This window comes from Diorhabda sublineata, chromosome 4, assembly GCF_026230105.1.
Source record: "Diorhabda sublineata isolate icDioSubl1.1 chromosome 4, icDioSubl1.1, whole genome shotgun sequence".
Taxonomy (NCBI): domain Eukaryota; kingdom Metazoa; phylum Arthropoda; class Insecta; order Coleoptera; family Chrysomelidae; genus Diorhabda; species Diorhabda sublineata.
Window position 1 is genome coordinate 7,744,666 of NC_079477.1, and position 24,538 is coordinate 7,769,203.

At 31.0% G+C, this 24,538-nt stretch overlaps 1 non-coding gene across 1 annotated transcript; it reads left to right on the forward strand.

Moving 5' to 3' along the window:
- Nucleotides 1–967: 967 nt before the first annotated feature.
- On the forward strand, nucleotides 968–1,086 carry Trnal-caa (transfer RNA leucine (anticodon CAA)). The gene is made up of 2 exons: nucleotides 968–1,005; nucleotides 1,042–1,086. It is a non-coding gene; the product is annotated as a tRNA-Leu (tRNA).
- Nucleotides 1,087–24,538: the final 23,452 nt, after the last annotated feature.

A 24,538-nucleotide genomic window follows, 5' to 3' on the forward strand; every position in this document is an offset into this window, starting at 1 on the left:
TGTGATAGAATTTGATTAATATAGCTTGTGTTGAAATTAATTACATCTAGATCATAATCAGAGTATGTCATTATATTGCGGTGTAATTGATCCATCCCCTTATGTATTTAACAAAAGTTGTTAGAAGTGTCCTTCAATTGGATCAAACGTAGAAGTGCTCTATGAGTGTACTTTTTGGGGTTTTGATCCTGTATCCTTAGAAGGAGCTCGAAAACTTGAACTAAATTTAGTTATCTTTTATCATCATTTTATATGTATCTAACACAACAGAATCTTATTACTAAGATTATTCTTCTCCACTTTTCCGTCGGGCATAAAATTAAATTGTATCATTTTGAAAAAGACGTAATTCAAGAGGCATACGTGGTTACCCTTGTTTAAAATAAAAAATTTGCCTTTTCTCAACGACATGAAGCGTCCTCTCTTATTTATTCTAAAATATGTTCAGTAGAAACCTGTAACAAAAATAGCCTGATCCAAATCTAATTTGACCGTATATGCATAGATGTCGGTAGTAGTAGTAATAAATTAATGAAAGTATATTTAATATCTCATTCTTTTTAATTTCTACCAGAATGACTACGAAAAACTTTCAGGATTAAGAAAAAATTATAAGAACTCATAATTTTGTCAATTAAAAATGAGAAATTGATGACGTCGATTTATGTAGTAAGCACGTAATGTAACTAAAACGAAAATTTGATCTCCGTATTGTTTAAGCTAAGTTGTAGTAGAGATAGAAGTGAAAATGTTTTAATTATCACTTGATATGAATTTGAGTATAAGAATAAAAAAATGCTCATATAAAAAGATATTTTATTTTATATTATTATTACTAACCTTATTTTCAAGTCGTAGAGGTAATCAAAAACTAATATATAGTTATTTCCACTTATATTTGGACATTTTTTAAAAATATTATTACTTTGAAAAGTTTTTATCTACTATTATCGCAATTAACTACCATGTCAGGATGGCCGAGCGGTCTAAGGCGCCAGACTCAAGGTTTACCTTGCCTGTTTAACACGGGTTATATGAGCGTTCTGGTCCACTCTGTGGGCGTGGGTTCGAATCCCACTTCTGACAGATTTTTTTTCTCAAAAAATTTTTGAAGATTACATTAATAAATAAAATTTCATACACTTTTATATTAATCGAACCGAATAGAACACTTTGACCAAGACATTCGATGAGTAGGGAAATAGGGAATAGGAATTTTTAGGTAAAACATGATAAATTCCGAGATTTCTTCGCTGAAAACAAGACACGCGTTGGAAAAGTGTATAGGAACATATCGACGTTTTGGAAGGATGCAAATACTTCCATTTACCAGGGAAGTAAGAAAACGATTTCCAGATGTATAAAACGTATAATTGGGAAGGGGGCAATTTACAGAAAGAAATAGCATATTGAGAGCATGTAGAATATATACTTAACTTCCATTTTCCAACGATTAAGATTCAATCACCCTAATTTTAACCCTTAAATGAAGATACGTGAATGTTAAAACTGTTCTTTATTCTAGACCAGCTGCCTTACTTCTTTCAACAATTTTATGAAATTTTCGTTGTGAAATCAATAAAAAGCGAACCCAGGCAAGTATATTTTCTAAATTATACATTTGAACATTATGCATTTTTAATGCATAATTACGTATGTCTATATAGGGAATTCGGCGGAATAAATAATTCCACACTATTCTCTGAAGGTCAGGGCGGCTCATGCCCAATGGTTAACATTTTGTAACAGTTCTAACCTGTACAACGGAAAAGGTACTTTTTGTTTATGTAGGTTTTTAGGTCGTTGTACATAAGAAGGAAACTTTCTCCATAAAGAGTCATTCTGAAGAAAATTATCATAAATTGTTATTATTTATTGAAAATACTTCCAGGAGATATTAAAACACCAGGATTCTCCAGTAGCAACTTCTTTACCTCATTCACATCCACAAAATGCATGCAATGGAGAATGGAGGATTATCCAATAAGACTACACTAGTTGGTTTTTAGATAAACAACGAGTTGATAATATATTTGTTGGAAAAGTACTCTTTGCTGATTAAGCTGGTTCCACAAGATACGGTTTTATTAATTCCGATAATTTACATATATGGGCAGAAGAAAATAATCACGGTACAATTCAAACAAAGAATCAACATCGATTTTGTGTTACTGTGTGCTCAGGAATAGAAGGTAATAACTTAGTAGGTTCAATTTTTTGATAATAACCTGAATGATCAGCGATACTAAGAATTTCTCCAAAATGATTTCCCACCCATGTGATGTGATATTCCTCGAAACATTTATAGAGATATATGATTCGTGCACGACGGAGCCCCACTACACTTCTTAAATGATGTAAGAAATTATCTTAATAACATTTTTACTGATAGGTGGATGGGTCAGGGAGGTCCATTTGTATGGCTACCACGTTCCACTGAATTAAATACAATGGATTACTTTTTTTGGGGATATCTTAAAATCTTGGTACACCGGTAAGCACGGGGAACGAAATGATCGATAGAATAAACTTCCATTGTGACGCTATAAGGCAGAATCTTGGAATGATATTCCAAGTTCAAAGAAATATCCTCCGTAAACTCCAATAGTTTTTTTGTTTCCCATAAATAATAACAATTTATGATAATTTTTTTTCAAAATGTCTCTTTATAGCGATCGGTTTCCTTGGTATATAGAACGATCTAAAATCTACATAAATCTCCTAAACAATCAATTTTATCGAGTTAAACAAAAACGGGTCAAATGAGAAAATTTTTTATGTCACAGCATTATTTTATATAATCTTGTGGTGATTCATGCGGTTTCAAATCCATTTAAATTTTTTTTTATTGGCAGAGTCTGAGAGTTTACATAATTTAAACTGATTTATTTAAATTCATTTGTTTTTTTCAACCATTTGAGTATATTTTGTTTATCGGAACTTGAGTTTGTTAGCTGATTTTTTACTTGAATTTCACTAGAGCAAAGAATTATAATTAAAATTATTTAAAAATATGGTACGAAATAAATAAAACAAGAATTAAAAATATATGCTAGACTTGTTTTTTCAAAATTTTGAAATTAATGTCGCATAGTGTGACTGAGATAAACAATATTACATCTTCAATCTACATACCTTAGACATTTAATACAAGCTATGACTAAAACATTAATTAATTAAATTATAATAAGTTTTACTCAAGTTTTGTTGTTTATGTTTATAATTAACTGATTTTATTTTATGAACGTCATTTCCTTGATTATTAATTTTTTAAATAAAATTCATTCGTATTATTCACAGTTATTTTCTTTTTGTTGATAAAACGAATATTATTTGTAACTATTGATAATATATCTGTCGAAAAGGCTCTACAGTACAGCACAAAAAAAAAGATTTGACACAAAGAATTTGATCAAGAAATATTTTTATGAAATGTAAACCTAAGGAAACATTGTTCATAATTTTCATTTCTAGTTATTTACAAGAAAAAGAAGGAGCTGATCAAATTGAAAAATAGGTTCTATACAAAAAAATATCCGAATGTAAATGCACTGACAAGTTTATTTTTATTATGAAACTTTACACTAGTTTATTCGGTTGGCATGAAAAATTCAAATGTTTGACGACTGAATTAAGTGACAATCCAAGGATATGTTACAGAAAAATAACTATCTAAGACAACCTCAATGCTACATTTAAACCCACACAAAAATTATAATTCACAAAATTTTTTACGGAAAAAAGTGAATACTAATTTGTAATAATGCATTAAATTTCCAAATCGTATTGTATATTGTATACAATATATATATATATATATATATATATATATATATATATATATATATATATATATCCCAAAAGAATTCTCAAAACTTCTAGAAAATAAAGAAGCAAAACAAATGAATAAATAGACCTTCCTAGAAATTATTCAAAAGAAACAATGTAAATAAAGCGCCTGCTATTGGACAGGACCGGCTCCAAGATTCATATAGCTTGTTCCTAACAGTATGAAAAGCATCATCGACGTAGATCAATCGTATATTTCTTCTTATAAAATTCTGACATAGCTCCAAATATTCATTTTCAAGACAACGATAGCGATATTTGAGTGGCTCAAAGAAAAGAAACCAAACAAGAAACAAACCCGAATAGCTGAAAATTTTGCCAAAGCTTATCTTTGATTAGAGAAAAAGATTTTTACCGACAAAACTGCGTTTGGCCAGCAGCCTCCTTCAGAATTATAACAATTTCACTATTTCCGATAATATTTATTTAAGAGCAAAAAGTTTCAAACAAAAATGAAGCTAAAAAAAGGTTGAATACATTTTTGACGCGAACCTTGACTAAAGGGGAGATATCTAATGTTCGCTACCACTCACTTACACACTTGGAGATTATAAATTTATATATAAAACTTTTTTGTAGAACTTTTTATGAGCTCATTTTTTTATTTGAAACTTTTTCCTTTAAAATCAATATTTTTGGAAATATTTAGGCATTGTCGGTTAGAATCCTTTTAGAGATTATCTTTTCTAATCAAAGACAAGTTTTGGCCAAAATTTCAGGAAATTCTTGTAAATGATAAATAAAGAAACGCCCCGGAAAGTGTAAATCTTCATAAGTTATAAACTCCCAAATGGAGCACTTTTTAACACTATACACCAGAGCACTATTCACAGCAATTCACTGAAAACTATTTGTTTTCTATTATGTCCTACTTGTAACGAGAGTTTGGTAACGGCAAGGCCTAAGTTATTCGGTGTGCTTTTAAGAACCTTTAAGCCGCGTTTACACCGGAGTTAATAACACGAGTTTTTAACAAAAAGTTATTAACTTAGCTGAATCGCCAAAAAATTTCTCTTAACAAAAGTTAATAACTCGTGTTTTCAACAGAAAATTCCATGTTATTAACAAGATTTATGTTATCCATCCAGAGTCGGTAAAGATCAAAGGAAATGTGTTATGTTTTAAACAAATGTTAATAACAAAAGTTAATGGCCTCTTTTAGCGCGTTAACTTTTGTTAACAACAGGTTCCTCTCTTCCCCGCAACCCCCTCGCCCGGCATCCTGCTACACAGAGCGCGCCAGTGGCTCCTCAACATCCTCTGGCACCATTGTCTCACCTAGAACTGCTGGCTGTGCATAAGCGTTGATAATGGCGGAGTTTTTAACTTTTGTTGATAACAAAACTAGCAGCCAAAAGAAAATGTTATTAACATATGTTAATGACTTTTGTTATTAACATCAGTTAATAACAAAAATGTTAAAAACTTGTGTTATTAACTCCGGTGTAAACGCGGCTTTACTAAGACATCCTTCTCTTAGCGCTCCATGTAAACAGCTCGGTTAAGGATGATAACGACGGTCCAATAGCACAACATTCAAGCGTAGAATCATAATTGGCTTTGTTTTTTACGTGTACATTTAGCTAGTGTTTTTTTTTTAATTCATATATTAATTTTAGGAGAGGTATAAATATTTTTCTATCGTTCTTTGTATGTATTAAGTAAATCAAGTAAACAAACATACTGAAGACGCGCAATATATTTTCTAACTGTAACTAATATCACAAAGTTTCTTTAGATACCTATTGCTTTAGTACAATACATCAATGACCGCTTATTAATTCAATTTTTCCACGAATAGATGAGCTTCAGACTTACTGTATGGTTATAGAATATTAATATAATGTTTAATAACTTCCTCGAGTACGAAATTATATTTATTATTCATAATTAGATGTTGTTATCGTTTAGATAGGAATTCTTGGTTTCAAACAGTATGAATTTCATCGTGTTTTTTTCTCTAAAACTATTAAAACCGTTTTCACCTTCATGGACCTTTTAATATCCTAATATATCGTTATAATGGTCTCAAATGAGATACATTTGAGAAACTAACATCTTGAAAAAGAAAAATACTCGCGTATTTTGCAGGAACGGCTCTTGTGAGATTTTATATGATCTTTTTCTTCATATTACGCCAAAAGGTTTCAATCATTGGAAGACCATTCTAAGGCTGGAATGCTGGCACCATCTCTTTGGAAAATAAATTAATTATTATTTGACCGCTTGTCTCCAATTTGAGGCTGCAAGGTTAAATTGTGAGAAAAATATATGGACCAAAAAACAGGATATTTGGAGAACTACGACCAATTTAGAGATAAGTGAGCTTTTTAAACAAAACGAAGAAGAATGAGAAACAAAGGAGGTCTATAGACGAATAGTAGAAGAGGGACTAGACAAACTAGGAAAAGAAAATTAGATGAGGGATAATAAGAGATAATAAGATACATTTTCCACTCTAACATCTGACATCGTTCCCTAAATAATAACTTTCTATTTAAAGCAATTAATCAGAAACATGTTTTCGTTATTTTTTATGACATGACTCATACTACAATGCATACTCCAAATTTGGCTATATCACTCCAAACTAATGGAGTATGATTATTTCTGGTACCATTTTTGTGTTTTTTTGACCATGCTAGTCTTTCTTCTTCTCAATTTTTATCAGCAATGGCTCCTCTTTTGTTGATTTAAAAGACGAATAAAAAGAAAAAGTTTACCCTATAAATAAAATCCTGCCGCTTTTGTGACAAATTTCTTTGTAGTTAGATAATTATATAAAATTCAAATAATTAATTGTGAGTGCACGCTTTATTTTACTTCATAATTCTATTCAATTCTCGTAAGTTTGATTTTAGAATAATGCAGCTAGATCCTTGATTTTTGAGCCATCGCACATCTTGTTTTACATAATGCAATAATAGTTTGAACGTTTCATCTTGGCTACTGGCTACGACCTGGAAAGCATTTTGACTTTTTAAATGCAAACTAATAATCTTCTTCTCACATTTTGACAGAAACAACTTCATCACAAGCCATTTTTAATAAAAGTAGTTAACACTAAAATCAATGCATCGCTTCCAAGCGTTAAAAATTATTATTTGTTTTATAAATGATTTGAATGATTACAAACAGCAACTATATCTTTATACAGCTAATATTGATAGCACATTTGTAAATATCTGAACAGTTCGATGGATATGTAAGAAATTCCAGCCAAAAATATCTCCATCAATCTTGAGATCTCGAAAAAGTATAACTTATGTTTAGCTCTATTTCCTAATTAATATTATAAAAATTTTCTAGAGACTAACTTTCCTAAAAGTGTGAAAGAAAACGAAGTTCGAAAAAAGTTTCTAGCTATATGAAAACAATGGAAAGGAGAGCAATCAAGTAAAAGTTTAAGGCCGCTTGACATGATGCAATACAACGTGCAATGCAATGCAAAACGCAATATGCATGCATGCGTAGATGAAGTTCATCTGATTGTTTCATGCAAGATCTTGATATTATCGGTTTCGTGCCATTTTTATTGCGTACAAGTTGCAATTTACTTACTTTTGGCTTAACAGATAAGCTGACTTTCGTAAAACTTAGGTTTGTTATTTTCATTGTTAAATTAGGTAAAAAATATTAGATAAAATTTGAGGTTAGGAATTTGTTTACTTTTGCTGTTTACAGAGACTTGCATGCAATTTCTTGCACGTTGTATTGCATTATCTCAAGCGGCCTTGATTTCATTGAAATATACACCTTACCAAAAAAAATCAACTGTTGCTCGCGCGTTAACTTCGAAAACGGAACATAAAATATTGTCAGGTCAAATTTAACCATAACAGTTACTTAGCTGGAAGCCTTCCGATAAGTCCTATTAATGTTTATACAAAATATCTATTTTATTCTTGGAAAACAATAGTCTACTGAAAAGAATGCCGATGGGCAGAAGAGTGTAAGTTATAGAGAAGCTGAGATACAAATTATTAAAAGTGAAATGTAGATTTTTAATTTAAATTTAATTTAAAATATTCAAAAAATTCTTTCTCAACCGGATTTTATCAAACTTTTTGGGTGTCATTTGAGAAAAAAATCAGGTCTGCCCATATACATAAATAATAATAATGACCGTAACGCTGTTTACATAGAATAAACATCTCAATATTTAGAAAATAGATTATAGAATCATCAATACGATAAAAAACTGTCTTAGAAACCATGAATAGGATACTTGCTTGGTTTGAGAAAAAAAAATTTTGGTAATTTATATACAACTTTTATTATATTTTTTTTAATTCTTTGATCAATATTTATAGAGAAAAAATTATTGAAAATTCAGAAATTTTGTAGGTAGTTTAAAGATTTCATTAATGTGTCATCATAGGTATAAAATAAACACTGAACATATGATACAAAGTAAATACGACAGTTAATCTCTCGGCTAAAATCAGCGTTATTATTAAACTTTGATTAATCTGAAAAATGGTATATATTCGGTATATGTTTTGTACCAGGATGTAAAAATACACGACTAAAACACCTGAAGTTTTTATGATGCCATGAAATTCAAATATACAACAAAAATGGTTTGAAAGTGTTAGTTGTTTTGATTACGATTATTTTTGTTGCCAGGATAATTTTAATGTATGTAAGATTCACATTTAATTTATTTTGATATTTTATAGTAATTAAGTTTATTATGCTTTTAATTTTCAACATGATTATGTAATAATATCCGAAGTTAACCTATAAAAGATTTATTCACTTTATTCTTATGTATAGAAAAATGTTTTATTTATACGTAAGTAATAAATAAAAACTGTATTATAACAGCACACGCTATATTTCCGGCAACGATAACCTCGTGATTATCAAGCAGACAACCTATAAGGGCACAATTGAAAACCAATGAGAATCGTTTTCTTATGTAATTAAAAATTTGCGATTTTCAATTGAATATTTAGATAATATTTTTTTACTTTTAATTGAATACTTCAATTTCTGACATTATTTCATATCAAGAACTTATAAAATAAATTTTTAAAAAAAAATGCATGTACCTTATAGTCAAAAAAACATTCAATTATAAAAATTCAAAAATTTCTGAAACATACATAAAAAGAAAACAATTTTCAATGATAAGAAAGACCTAAACAATTAGGTAAAATGTATATTTCTATTTTATAAATTTCCATATAACTATGAATAATTTAATTTAATGTTACTACTTATGTTTAGATATAACAGATTTAATGTGGTTGAAAATAATTTGTATTTTTATATTCATGTCTATTAATTAATATAATTATGAAATATGTAAATTTTAACAAATTTTCAATTAGTAGGAAAGCAAAAATCAGGATAATTTATAAAGAAATAATAATAAGTACCTATGTAGACATGCATAAATAAATAAAAATAAAAGTGGATAAAGTTTAGGAGCTAGTTATGGCGTTTCTACGCGCACAGATAAATTTTGAATGTGTGTTCACTTCTAATATTTATTAGGGAAATAGACAAATAGTCGAAGTACTACTATTATACAAATCTACTTTATATATATTAGGATCCAGTATGTAAAATCAGAAGTGTGATCAAGTGATGATATTTTTTAGCTACACTTTTCTCAAAAATAGGTGAAATGTGTATCAACTTTCGAATTAAAGCAATATGATTAAGTTGAAATATTATTAATTTGGAAGATGAGGATTATATTATAACAATAATTTTCTATCAATTGCGTTAGGTACTTATTTCCTGCTATATTTGTACTGTCTAAGGGTTGTTGTTGTTTGTTGAAAAAAATTCTAATTTGCATCAAGGAATATTTATTCATTCAAGCGATATAGCTCTTAAAATGTTATCGTTTCTAAAAATCAGGTGCATATATAACTTTTGATGAAGATGGTAAGATGAGATTAATTTCAAATTCATATACATATCGATATAGTTCGAAAAAATTGAGAGATAATATCCTATTTTCACCGTTGGTGCCTGGACTATTGAAAATACCAAAAATATATATTACGCATTAAAATTCAACTTGCTTTCAAATAAATTCACAAATATCATGTTTTAGAGGCCTTTTCACTGAGACCTGGCACGTATAATATTGTTTTTATTTGATTTATTTCAATTTTATCACTATTTGTATAATTCATTGGAAGAATTTTATGAAGAAAAAGACATTGAGAATCTCAGCAATCGTCATGGCTCGTACACATACATAACACTCTCGTATCTCTTATTTCGAACCCAGTGAAAATAATTGATGAATACGAATTTAACATTGACCCAATTTATCGTTAAAAATGGTCAAGATCGCAACGTGTCGAGATATTTTCGATCTTGATTATTTAATCGATCTTTAATTATTCTGTTAAACAAGTTGAAATAAATAATAAACAGGTATTGCCCTTGCATCACATCACAAATTTATTGATACTTCCAAAAAAGACAAAGGTCATTGTTCGTCGAAAAAAAAATCAATATCTTCTATTTAAATTTTAGGAAACGGTTTGTTGATCAACCGTATTAACTTGATTGAGCGAATTGATAATTGTAGTGTAATAATAACATGGAAAGAATTTTTCCCCATAACCATTTTTATTTTCCAACACAAGCCTTTTTCCAAATAATAATTGCCATCTTTCTAATCAAATTAGGTGTTTACGTGTGCAATATATAATCCGCTAATAGAACTTTGAGGCTGGGAAACGAGAAAAGTCGCGATCTGGTTAATATAATAGTTAATCAACCAATTCGAATGGCAAATAGTGAAGCCTCTCAATTCTCTCAAAGCAATAACCAAAGTGTTATAAGATACGTTGTTTTGATGGAAAAGCACTCCCCTTTTCTTCAAATGCGGTTGTATTCAAGCAATTTCTATCTTTACTTTATCAAGCAATTATGTGTAATATTCTCATGTTATTATTTTCCTTTTTTAAAGGAAAATAGTCGTTCAACACAATTCCATGACTATCCCAAAAACTGTCACCTTCACTTTTACGGCCAATGAAACGGTCTTTGCCTATATAGAGCAATTTCGCACTTGTATTTTACTGTTTTGACTGTTTCCAGGAATATAATAGTAATCTCGGTTAATTTTGCTCAATTTGTGTCAATTAGGTCTTGGAATTGTTTATTTTATGTCCATATTGAGCAACGAGCGAATAGCTTAGGCATGCATAATTCAACGTTTTCGCTGATTTCGTTGGTTATAGCAGTTTTTTGCGGCTCCTGATATGGCTAGGGTGTAATTCAACTTTTCAGATGACCTTTGTAGTTTTTCATGGGAAAGCCATGGTGTACTCAAATCAATACCACAAATAAACCTAGTTTGTCTTTGCGACGTATTAACTGTCATACCGAATGCCAATCTAATTGGAAATTGGACGTTTATCAATTCATTTGGCAAAATGCGAGAGTTGTAGGGAATCGTGGAAGCAATACATTTTCGGCTTGGAACTTACCATTCAAAATTTCGACAATGTTTTTCACCAATTTTTATTCGTATGCCATTGAACAGGAGGGGTCGGTTGAAATATCAAAGCAAAATAACGGGAGAATCAACCGCGGTGGCATGCTGGTAAATCCAATGAATCCAAAAACTGGTTATTTTACGAGGATATATTCAAAACTTTTTAGCCTACTATGGAACCAAACAAAATTTCTATGTCAAAATATTTTATTACTCAACATATTCTCCTCTTAATTGGATACATTTATTACAGCGAACCTGCAACGTCTCTACCCTATCAAAAAAAATGTTTCTTCCTGCTCTGCAAACCAGACCTCCTCAGTTTTTATTACCTAAATCACGAATTTTTTGCATAGCAACATGAGATTTGTGTGCAGATGCGTTGTCCTGCAAAAACAAAACACATAGAATAGTAATCTATTTTTCTATCTTCATCCAAAAATAAATCATGATTACTCCATGGCAATCCCAAAAAACTGAAGCAAGAACTTTTCCAGCAGTTTTTTGGACACGAGACTTTTTAGGCATTGGAGAACCAGAATGTCGCCATTCCATCGATTGTTGCTTTGTTTCTGGATCGTAGAAATGTACCCAAGTCTCATCCATAGTAACAATTCGGCTTAAGAAGTCTACATCGTTTTCAAATCGAACACAGATCGAACGCGATGCTTCTACCCTTACACGCTTTTGGTCAACATTCAAACATTTGAGGATCCATTTTGCAGTAATTTTTCTCATGTCCAAAGTGACGTGAACTATATGATGAACTCGTTCGTAGTCTATGCTAAATAGATATCAATACATCTTCGTACATCTTTGTTGACATCGCAAACTGTATCGATAGATTTGTAAGAGACCGAATTTCCTGGTAACAACTGTTGTATCTTGGAATTATCTCCTATTTCTGCCAGCCAATCAAGATTTTTGTATTGTATTTGTGAAATATGTGGTTGATAAAGTATTTTGCGAGTGTTTTCATTTTGAGATTATTGAGATTAAAAACTATACATAAAAATTTTTCTTGCAACCTCATTGCTAATCTGTAGGTGAAAAGAAACAAAGCTAAAATCGCTATTACATGTAGAGGTTGGTGGTAGAAGGCTAAAAATGAAGGCTTGTATATATGTTTGTATTCTAAATCATAGTAAAATAACAAACAAATGAAAATAAATATTTTGAGGTGAGCCAGTTTTATCGCTTAGGAGTTTAAGACCGCCGAATGTTTGAACTACTTTATGTTGTTCACTCTTCAGTGCTGATTCATGATAATTTTGTTCAATCAGTTTGCTAGCTGAGTTAAGGCTTATATGGCAGTAAAAATTGTTTTACTGGTTTCTACCTCATATTTTTCAGATACCAAGTAGTCTAAACTACAACAGCGTGTTTTGAAAGGTAGGCGCATTATTCAACTGGTAGAACTGAAAGTCGTTTCCCAGCAATTGTTTATCAAAATATGAAAAGGCCACTACGAAGTCCTAGCATTTTTCTTTCGTTCATATAAATAGTAGAGAGTCATATTAGTTTAAATTATTATTTAAATTATATAATTATTATTCTTATAATTTTTGATAAATAAATCACTAATGCAGCGCTCATGCACGGCCGCCTTTGTCAATAATTATAATATTACGAGTCATATTATGACTTTTAATTTCATAGAAAATAATAAAGTCTTGGAAATCTCTATATTTGTATAGATTTGTCAACGCCGCATTCTCTACCTCATCTCTCGTAGAGTTCAGTCATTCACCCCGCGAGGTTGAAGTCCGCAGCAGCAGTCACTCAGCTGTTTTCCACGTTTCCACGATAACACTTGCGATCTTACGTGGGCCTTGCCACGCCGGGAAATTTTCTCGGATGTAAAAAGTTTTTAATTTTCCCACGCACATAACTACCAGGCCGATAACCATTGAATCGATCATTTGCTAACTATATCTATCTGGTAAAAAACATATTTTTAATGTATGCAGAAATTTTTTAGAATGTGATAAGAAAATTTATTTCAAAATTTCAAATATTTATACTACAGCACGTAAAATCTGATTTTCTTTCAAATTTTATTATTAGATGTGTGAACTCTTTCTGTAATTTTTCTTTCGGTTAAATCTTATAGTTACTTTGCCGTAGAAAGTAACAAAACATCTAAAAGTCTACGATTATGCACGATTCTCTTGACTGCTTTTTGACTCCAAAAGCAAAGAAAAGCGTTTCAACGCTTGTATGGTATACAAATGGATTTCAATTCTGGTAAAAAATCAATTTTAACTGTTTCAGAATAATCAGAAATGATTTCTATTATATCCGTGGAACGAAATCGATTATTAATTCCTAAAAAAAAATAAAAAAACTAGCGCTTCTGTACTGTTTTGATAATTGAACAAACAGAATAAAAATTGGTTTCTCGTTTTAAAGAAAGCAAATCGAAAATCCTCAATGATTGAAGTTTCCTTTTATTATGGAAAATAGGAGGAGTAGCAGTCCATATATGTATGTATGTGATTAGGTTGTAGTGTACACTACGATCCAAAGGATCTATTCTATCCCCTATTCTTGCTGTGACACTGAGGATCCTCAGTGTTTACAGCTGATCTTCTAATCATACCCCTTTTAGAAAGTCTAGCTTCTTTGTCTTCGATTTCATGCGCTCCAAGATGTAATTCTCTGGGGCTTCGTAGACTCTTACACTTCGAGAGAACGTGGGTTGAGCTAGCTAGCCTGGCAACTTCAGATATGGCGATGCCCCGACAAGACTCCTAGGCCGGCATTCTCAGGTCCTCGCCTTGAGTGATATCGATGTAGTTGAATGCGAAGGGATCGAAATTCATTATTGTCTCGCTAAAGAGGAGTGCTTTATTTCACTCGCATTCACATGTAAATAGACAATTATAACCTATCATTTTTATTGAAACATTGTTTCAAAAATTATAATTGTATATAAATCATTTATAATTTGCAGTCATATATAAAGGATTGTAGTAATGATTTTCTGTATATTGGACTGCTGGAAGAAGCTGAAGAAATTGTTGCACAGCCCCATTGATTTGTTTTAAGAGACCCTTTAATACAACTCAGGATGACCAATTTAAAAGAATATTTCAGCTAACTGAAGAAATTTTCAGATATGTTTTAAGACAATAAGAACATATCTGGACGAACCTGTAAAAGCTACAATGGTAAGAACTATTTTACTTTGGTAGTTACCAACAAGATGTAGATAATTATTGTCATCACAAAATTATTGAGGTTTTCAATAGACAGGAAATAATGTATACATCCATAAAATTTCCCCAAACAATTCCACTTAAATGATATTGGAAAAAAGTAAGTAGAAAATTTTTCATGACTTGGGATAATTGAATGCATTAAATGCACTCATGTTGCTCTATTTCACTCTCTATTTTACGCTCTATTTCTATACTGTTACTATTAAATAATGGTTTTAGGTTAGAATAAAAATCTTTTCGTTTGACAGCACAAGTACAGAACTAGAAACTATTTTGATAAAATTCGTTAATATACCGGCGTTACCCTTACCATTCGCTCGTTCCATATCGCTGCCCATCAAATCACTCCCATTGGTAATCGCTCACTTGTGAGAGGAGAGTGTTAAGAATACCAGCCCTTTTAGTATCATACATTTTTCTTGCCTAGGTTGACACATTTAACATATCTTCCCTGGTTAAAGTTTCCCAGGAGTATCTTTACCTGTCCCAAACACTATATATTATTACAGTAACTGGTTTTACACCTAACTACCTTCTTTTCTGGTTTTTTCTATAGGTGATACCACAAATGGTTAATTGTAATTTGTTGGAAATAGTAAAAAATAGATAAACTGGCTAATTATATTTTTAATATTGACATATCACTTCACGGCGCTAGCTATTTCCATTCAAATAAATCTGTGATAAATGGCAATGAACTCTTTTCATTTTACGCACAGCTTTTTCCAATATAAACATCTACGCAGAACTGAAGGTTGTCTCCGACGCGCGATACGGAAAATCGGATTTCCCGACGATTTTTGTTTCCTCGTTTTCTTTCCTCTTGTCCTTCCTCCTTTCCCATTCAAGTTTTGCGTAAAAAAGTTCAGTGCTCTTTTCTGGCGCGTTCGATCCCCTCACAACTTTCCTATCAAATTGTATGAGTATGTTTTCTGAATGTTACGAAGGTGGCCGTGATATTCGGGGAAAGTTTTATTCAGCAAAATCTATGTGGGATAATATGTGAGTGAACTTGAAGTGCCCGTAAACTCGTGATATTGTGGAGTGTTTACTTATGTGATGTCTAGCGAGATTGGGTTATGAGGTAAGCAAAGATCTCATATTCCTTATTTTTTCATTTGTATAATTGATTATTTTTATATTTTGATATTAGTTTTTTTTAAATATATATTATATAAATAGTCCAGTCATTATAGGGGGTTAACCTCGGAAAATCGACATACCCAGTATATTACCACGTAAAAATTTGTATTTTGACATCCTAAAACTATTCTCAAAATTCACATATAATTGAATGGTCTCAAGTTTTAAAGTCCGGTCACAAAAATCGATTATTTTTACATTTTTTGCGAATATCTCGTTTTCTATGTGATTCACGCTATTTGTTTCAATTATCAATATCGTAGAAAATTCATTTCTCCACAACTTTTGTAAGTAAAATTTTTTATATCTTGAACTGTTTTCGAAATAGAGGACGCAAAGCGCGCGGTCAGAAAATTATCTGAAGTTAATTGGTAGTTCCGATCAAATACTCTTTATATTAAGATTGATTATTAAATATATAATTATCATTTTTTATTAGCTTAAACTTTTATTAAATTCAATCTTCTTTTCTAATAATTCTAATAGCAACAGTTACAATAGGTAAAGATATAGATTTAGTCGGCAAAACAAATGAAAAATTCAAATAAAAAAAGTATTGATAAATATCCTCGTTCCGAAAAACACATATTGTTTCTCCACGCATTAAGTGGATGTGACACGGCTTCTGGAAAGAAAACGTTTTTAAGAACATTTGAGAAACTGACTAATTTGGATTAACCTGCTGCAGCATTTGAAGAAGAAAGCTATCCGATTCAGAAATTATTTGAGAGTGGAATTCAAACCTCATTAGTAGTTTATAGTGCTCCGAAATCTGTGGATATTATCGATCATCTCCGTTATGCACTATACATCAAATCAACAAAGTCGAATAAACCTGTGCAGTTATCAAATATTCTACCAACGGGAGGAGCAGTTCACCAACATTTCAATCACGTTTATTAGCAAATTCAAACTTGGTTAGGGCATGATCTAGAACCCCAGGAATGGGGTTGGACAATGACTATGTAACCACCTGCTCCAGATAAATTACTCTTTAGCTTGCGGCCAGTGTAATAGACAAGCTTGTTTCAATGCTGTACCATATCAGATTGATATTAATGATGATAGAACCTTTGACCCAGAAATCATGAATGACTTGTCGACAAATGTCGTTGAAGAGGGTAATGAAGAGGAATTTGAAATTCTGCAACAGAGGGATAACGACGACGATGATGAAGATGAAGAAAAAGTAGACGGAGAAGAAGAGAATTGAAATTAGAATTTGTTCTCGACGTTTTTATCAATTTTGACAATAATAAATCTATAAAATGACACGTTTAAAAAAACATTTATTAAGAATTTCTTTCTCTTCTTCTCTATTTATATAGAAAGTAATAAGTATAAATTAGATTATAATGAAAATATAATTTAAGTATTTTCCTCAACAATTTCTTAATTACATGGCCAGGTAAGTGTTATTAAATTAATTGACACTTAAGTAATTGAAAATAGGTAAGTAACCGTAAAAAAGAATTCAATCTAAAAGTTAATAGAGATTGATAATTATACATTTAGCCTTAAAATTACGAGTTTTTGATTGGGACTACCAGTTGACCTCACATTATTCTCTGACCGCACACCCTACGCCCTCTATTTCGAAAACAGTTCAACGTATAAAAAATGTGGAAAACAAAAGTTGCAAAGAACTGAGTTCTCTACAATTTTGATAATAAATACAATAGCTCATAAAAAACGAGATATTTGCAAAAAATGTGAAAAAAAAACGATTTTTGTGATCTTTTACCCCTGACTTGCTACCATCCAAATATATCAGAATTTTGGGAATCGTTTTAGAATGCCAAAAACCAATTTGGCCTAAAATGACTAGACTAAAATGAAATATAAATTTATTAATTATAACTAACAGCTTTTCTGCCAAAATCAATAAACTTTTGCCTATCTTTGGCATTAAATAACTTTATGTTAGATGCAGTTTTTTATTTAATATCGCTTGATATAAAAACAAGAATTTTTCTGTTTAATATACACCAAAAATGAGATTTTCCTTATACGCTATTATTTACAGATGGTTTTTTAATTATTTTATTCATTATTATTATAAAACAGTTTCTCAGTTATTTTCATATATATTGTTGGAAATACATTTTGATACTTAACTGTTAGTTGAGAATCTTCTTCTTCTTCTTATTTTAAGACTATGTCTTGTGTTTTCAAAGAGGCAGCCTAAGTTGTGACTCCGAGGACCAGCTCTCATACCAGCGCTTTGGTGGTCTTCCAGGCGGTCTACTTGTATTGGGTCTCTCTTCCTTTGCGATTTTCGCCAGTCGATCGAGTGAGAATCAAAAATTTTATTTTATTTCAACCAAAATTCCTGGGCGATCATAACAAGATTTGAAATAGACAAAAATATAAATTATACAATCAGATAATTGGGATACATTTTAGTGTTCAATACAGACTCCAGATTAAAGACAGCGAACTTTTTTCGACTATACTTCAAATAATAATGCACTTCTGTTGGTATAGTTTTTTTTTAAATAATACTAGTAGATTGCTCGCATAGATTAGGGTAGAAGTTAAACAAAAAAGAAGTAAACGTATTCACTAAGTAAATGAAAAAACATGTCGTTGAATATAAAAAAATTTGCATTTTTGCACGTCAACCTAGTCCAAATTTTCTTTTAATAGTAACATCACTTTTAGAATGTTTGTTTAGATCAAGGGTCAACAACCAATTATTAACAATATTTTTATAAAATTTTTTCACAAAAAATCCTAACATATATTGTTAAACTAAATATATGTATTTATATAAGGCAATATTTTGTTTATATTGGAAACGGTTTTAGTATGATCCTTGTCCTTGTGTTTCTTTCGAAAGCTATTCTGTTTCTGATTTATGTCTAGTTACTCTAGTTACGCTACTTAAATTTTGATATAGACAAATAAAAACAAATAATATTTATAATTGGATATGGCTTTATTGTTTTTCAAAAGACTCCTCATTAAGATGAATACACTTTTGCATGCGTTTGAACCCATTGTCGTAGCATTTTTTCATTTCGATTGAGGTACCTCCAAAACATGTGGTTTGAACCTATCATCAGGCATAGAAAAACGTTAATCTCGCAATTTATATTAGATCTGCGGGAATAAGACGGAATCATTGGTTGTCAAACAAGGACTGTACGAAGGATTACCCATTAATTCGATGTTTTCACTGTTCAAAAACATTTCTGTTTAAACTGATATGTGAATGCTTGCATTGTAGTGGTGGAGAATGATTCGCCTTCTGGGATTGGTTTCCCTGATATTTTTGAACACTTATGGCAAGCAAATTGCTAGTGAACCATTCAGAATTTCTTTGCCCCAATCGAGACGATGATTTTTTGATTTTTTTGACCAATCGTTTCCTGTAATATCAGTTTACATACAGCATCAAAAGTCGAAACGAGTTGATCTGCACACTGCTGTTGGTTAAATTCACATCGAAAGTTATAGAAAATCATTGGATCAAGATGAATGTTCAAGTATATGTAAATATTTCAAATAGCACTCGTATAACAACATGTTCTAAGTACGTTCACCCTTAAAAATGTCAAACTTTTTGATGGCAATGTCAAATTTGACATATTCAAATACTTGTTGCCATATCTCAAAACTTGAGTAGCAATCCTCGTATTACACAAGCATCTAAATTTTATGTTGTTAGCTGGCTTTGATATGGACTCAAAATAATTTTCATATGAGGAAAACTTGCTCTCACATATAGGATAATTCGAATAGGGAAAGCAAACTCTCCATAGTTCTACAAATTTTATCTTCCATCACTCCAAATTCCTAAATTTTATATGCAGAATCCAAAATTTTGAATTTCCATCTATGCGAAAAGAGAATTATTAAGAAGGATACTAGCATTAATCCTGTTTTATTAAAAAGGAGAATATGTGACCAAGTTTATCAAAATCCTGACTACTGTCTCCAAATTCTTCTTCTAATGAAGTCATGTATATAGAATATCGTTTAAATCGAAATTATTCAAACAATAAAAACAGTTTCTACAATCGATGAAGGAACGACTAGAAAAGTAGAAATTGATGAGAAAATGAAAGAAAAAAGATATGAATAAAAGGGAAAGATTCTAAAATTATTCTAGCTCTTTAAGGTCGATAGAATGATTGATGTGGGGCTTTCTTGGTGTTTATTTTATGACAAATCATTTTTGCTTACTTCAAAGTAACACAAGACTTTTTAGATAGACATTGAATATTTTTTATTTTCAATATCCTTTATATAAAAATGTTTATCAGAGTCTTAATACACAAAACAACATTAACCATTTTATCATTGAGTTAGATGAAAAGTGAGTATTGTTGTAACATGTCACAGAAGCGATAATATACAATTTGTATTTTTATATAATAAACGCAAACAAATCAACATCATTTTTAATTTGCACTTTTGTTGGTTGGATTTGATATATATTGATTTATAACACGAAAACACAATTTACTGATTGAAGTTAACACATTTCTATTAAAAGAAATATATTCTCATCATATATTACTTACAACATCTACTCAAATCCTCACCTGAAGGTCTTCGAAAATTAATCAGAATTGTTCATTGATATACCCGGAAGAATTAAATATTATTTTTCTGAGACATACCCAAATAGATTAATTGATAGTTAAAAAAAAATAACAAATCATATAAAATTATCGACTACTTTTCTCTAAATAAATTACTTCCGATAAAAAAAAGAAATTGAAGTCTATTTATCGAAAAAAAAAAAATAGTAAACCAAAACATATTCACACATTGTGCACGTGATCAGGGATGAAAACGCTAAAGCCGAGCATCTAACAGGACCGCACTCCGCACTTAAGAAATGATTTGAGGTTTCATACAGCAGATTAATAATTTAAATTATAATGATTATGCACAATTATTATTACAAAAATATACATGTGAACGTGAAGTTTGAAATAGATATGAAGTGAACGGCCAAAATATGGAACACAAACATTTAAAAATCAGATATTAATAATTCGAATTTTTATTTTTTTCAATGATTAAATACAGCCCCTTACTTTTCTTTCATTCCATCAGATGACATTGAGCTTCCCCTGTCGTCAACATTTATAATAAGAGGCTCAACTTGCACAGCGATGAGAATCTCCATATTCCACATTCTGGTTTCCACCTTGAACACTTGAAACAGATACTCCCGAAATATTTGCTATTTTGAAAATAACGTTATGTTATCATTTTATTTCATTCCATTTTTATAAATATTCACAATCATTTGTTTTTCGCTAGCGTTAAAGTGAATATTTTTATATAGTTCTTTTCTTAGGCGGAGTATAAATAATGTCAACAACTTGATCAACTGTCTCTAGATATTTTGCAATAATTTCTGTTTGACCATACAGGGTGATTAATTAAGAATGTCCAATATCTGAACTGTAGATTCTAGACCTCAAAATATGATGATTCTGCTCAACATGCCTTATGCAAATATTGCTAGTTTCCGAGATACGGGGTGTTCAAAGTTTAAATTTAAATTTTGATTTTCGCAATAATTTTTTATGTTTTCACAATTTCTCTTTAAAAATTGGCAATTCAACGTTTTTTGGCATGAGGAATCATAATTTGCACTCTAATTTAACATTGCTAATAGAGGGCGTAGTTACACTTGTTTTTGTTAATTAAATCAAAGTAAACTTACAACTGAAATAATAAAAAAATTTGAAAAAGCGTTAAATTCCACAAAAAAAGTTACTCTTCTTTAATTCGTGTAACTCAATCGGTTATCGAGTTATTTGCTTATAAAAAGTTCAATAAATTTTAATTTTTCATAAAAAATTTTTATTATTCTTTAAATATGTAACAATAACAAATTTGTAAACAAAAATAAAAAACTTCAAAGCAAATGCTCAAAATGCCCACCATACACTTATGATCCGCTTTCGTAAAGATCTCTTAATATCAAATAATCCTTGTCTATTATTTTTAATTACATCCGAGGCTTCTTCTATATTCCGTCGCAGTTGTGGAAGAGAAGTAATTTTTTTTTTGTAAACTAATGCCTTCATTTGCGACCAAATTGAAAAATCTAAAGGATTTAAATCAGGGCCTCTTGGTGGCCAAGCAAACTCACTTCCACGACCAATCCATCGATGCGGAAACTGTTCGTTTAAGTATTGACGAACTTGTAAAGAATAATGTGGTGGTGCTCCGTTGTGCAAAAACCACATATTTTGTCTTAAAGCGAGAGGTATATCCTCTAGTAATTGGTTAGCAGTTAGCAGGACCTATTAAATACCCACATATCACACCACACCAAATGTTAATCTTAAACTCGTGCTGAAAATGTGTTTCCCTTAAAGCATGTGGATTTTCGGAATCCCACAAATGATTATTTTTATAATTAAATATTCCTCGTCTGGTGAATGTTGCCTCATCAGTGAAAAGAATTGAATCCAGAAAATATTTAAGGAATAATAAAATTTTTTTATGAAACAATTAAAATTTATTAAACTTTTTAGAAGCAAATAACTCGATAACCGATTGAGTTACACGAATCAAAGAAGAGTAACTTTTTTTTGTAGAATTTAACGCTTTTTCAAATTTTTTTATTACTTCTGTTGTAAGTTTAGCCCAAAAAAATTTTACTTTGATTTAATTAACAAAAACAAGTGTAACTAGCGCCCTCTATTAGCAATGTTAAATTAGAGTGCAAATTATGATTCCTCATGCCAAAAAACGTAGAATTGCCAATTTTCAAAGAGAACTTGTGAAAACTTAAAAAATTATTGCGAAAATCAAAATTTAAATTTAAACTTTGAACACCCCGTATTTCGAAAACTAGCAATATTTGCATAAGGCATGTTGAGCAGAATCATCATATTTTGAGGTCTAGAAACTACAGTTCAGAGATTGGACATTCTTAATGAATCACCCCGTATATTCTGATATCTGGCTTTGGTTCCAGAGTCAATAGCATCTTTTAACATTTCCATTGGTAGAAACACTGCTACTTTCTCTTCGTCATTTTCTCGCCCCATCCCACGTTTAGCAAGTCCATCTGTCTTAGAGTTCCCTTCCACTTCATAGTGCCAGGTACCCAGTAGAGGCTCACTTTACTGTCACGTATCCAGGAGAGTGCCTTACGACTGCTTATCACTACTTTTGATTTCGTCATTTTTGATGATATTGTTTCTAAGACTACCTAGTTATATGGGTAAGTATTTTTGTCTGATTCGCCACTTCCCACAGTCTGACAGCTTTCTCTATAGCATAGATTTCTGCTTAAAGGATATAAATCTAGATTTTAGTCTGTAAGACTCTTTTAAAACACACCACACCGGCTTCTGTACCATTTTTTGTTAACGAGCCATCTGTAAAAATTAAAATTTCATTGCCCTTTATAATGGGTGATTTATCCCCTTCTTCTTCTTTTTGGTAGGAATTCTATCACTTCCTTGAAATCTACTAGAACCTATATCTATTAAATTGTTATTTTATTTCAAATTTGAAAAATGATGTTTTTTATTTAGTGAAAAATGCTTACCACTTTACCGAAGGATTTACAAAAACCGAATTCACCATTTAAGGAAAGTTTATAGATAGGATCGAATCCTTTTCAATATTTTTGCATACATTTCGAACATTCTTGTTCACAGATATGTATGTAAAAAACCTCTTATTGTGAATGATCGTTTTGCAAAAGTATTGAAAACAAGAAGATTCTTTCATCTCCTCTCACAACTTGAAAATATCGTAGATAAACATACAGGTCACATCCAACATATGAGGATGGTCTCAGAGGTACCTGGCCTAAGCTAGGTAGTTGCGGTAATTGATTCAAAAATACTACAGTATTAGAAAGTACACAATCCCTTCATAATTTCAAGATTGAAAATGCCACGTTGTTTAGTATTTGTTTTGTAGCTATCAATAGTGAACGTTTTCAGTTAATTTGTAAATATGGAAAAAACTGTCGTTATGAGGTGAAGACTCCGGAAATGTTAAAGAAAATCCACAAAACAGTACTGGATGATCGTCAACTGAAGTGCGCGAGCTAGCAGACATAGTAGTATGCATTTCAAAATGCGGTACATCGCATATTAACTGAAATTTTGGACATTAGAGAGCTGTTCGCAATCTGAGTGCCGCATTTGGTCGTGAAGATGTTTCCATCGATTCTTTGGCAATGTTTCACAGAAATATAGCCGAATTTTTGCGCCGTATCATAACCATGGTTGAAACGTGGATTCATCTTTTCACACCCGAAACAAAAGAACAATCAAAACAATGGACTAAAAAGGGAGAACCGGCTTCATCTGCAGGCGAAGTCATAGCGTCGGTTTTTTGGGATGCGCGTGGGATAATTTTCACGGACTATCTTGAAAACGGAAAAACTATTAACGGCGAGTATTATGTGAACTTATTGCAACGTTTGAGCGAAGAAATCATGCAAAAACGGCCAATTTTGGCTAAAAAGAAAGTGTTGTTTCATCAAGTCAATGTACCATCTCATACATCCGCTATTGCAGTGACCAAAAGTAATGGATTAAAGTTTGAATCGCTACCTCATGCACTTTATTCGCTAGATTTAGCCCCCTCGTATATTTTCTATACCCAGACTTAAAAAAATGGCTCGGTAGTCAAATATGTCCCAATATTGAAGAGTTGATGTCAGCATAATTAATGGCATTATAAAAAGGGTACCGAACTTATTGAGCATCACTGGGAAAAGTGTATGGAGCTCGAAAGAGATTACGTTGAAAAATAAATATATTTTTTTTCAAAATTTTTGTAAGAAAGGTATGGGGACTATAGTCTATTTCAGAAAGTTATAGAGCAATAAAATGGGGAA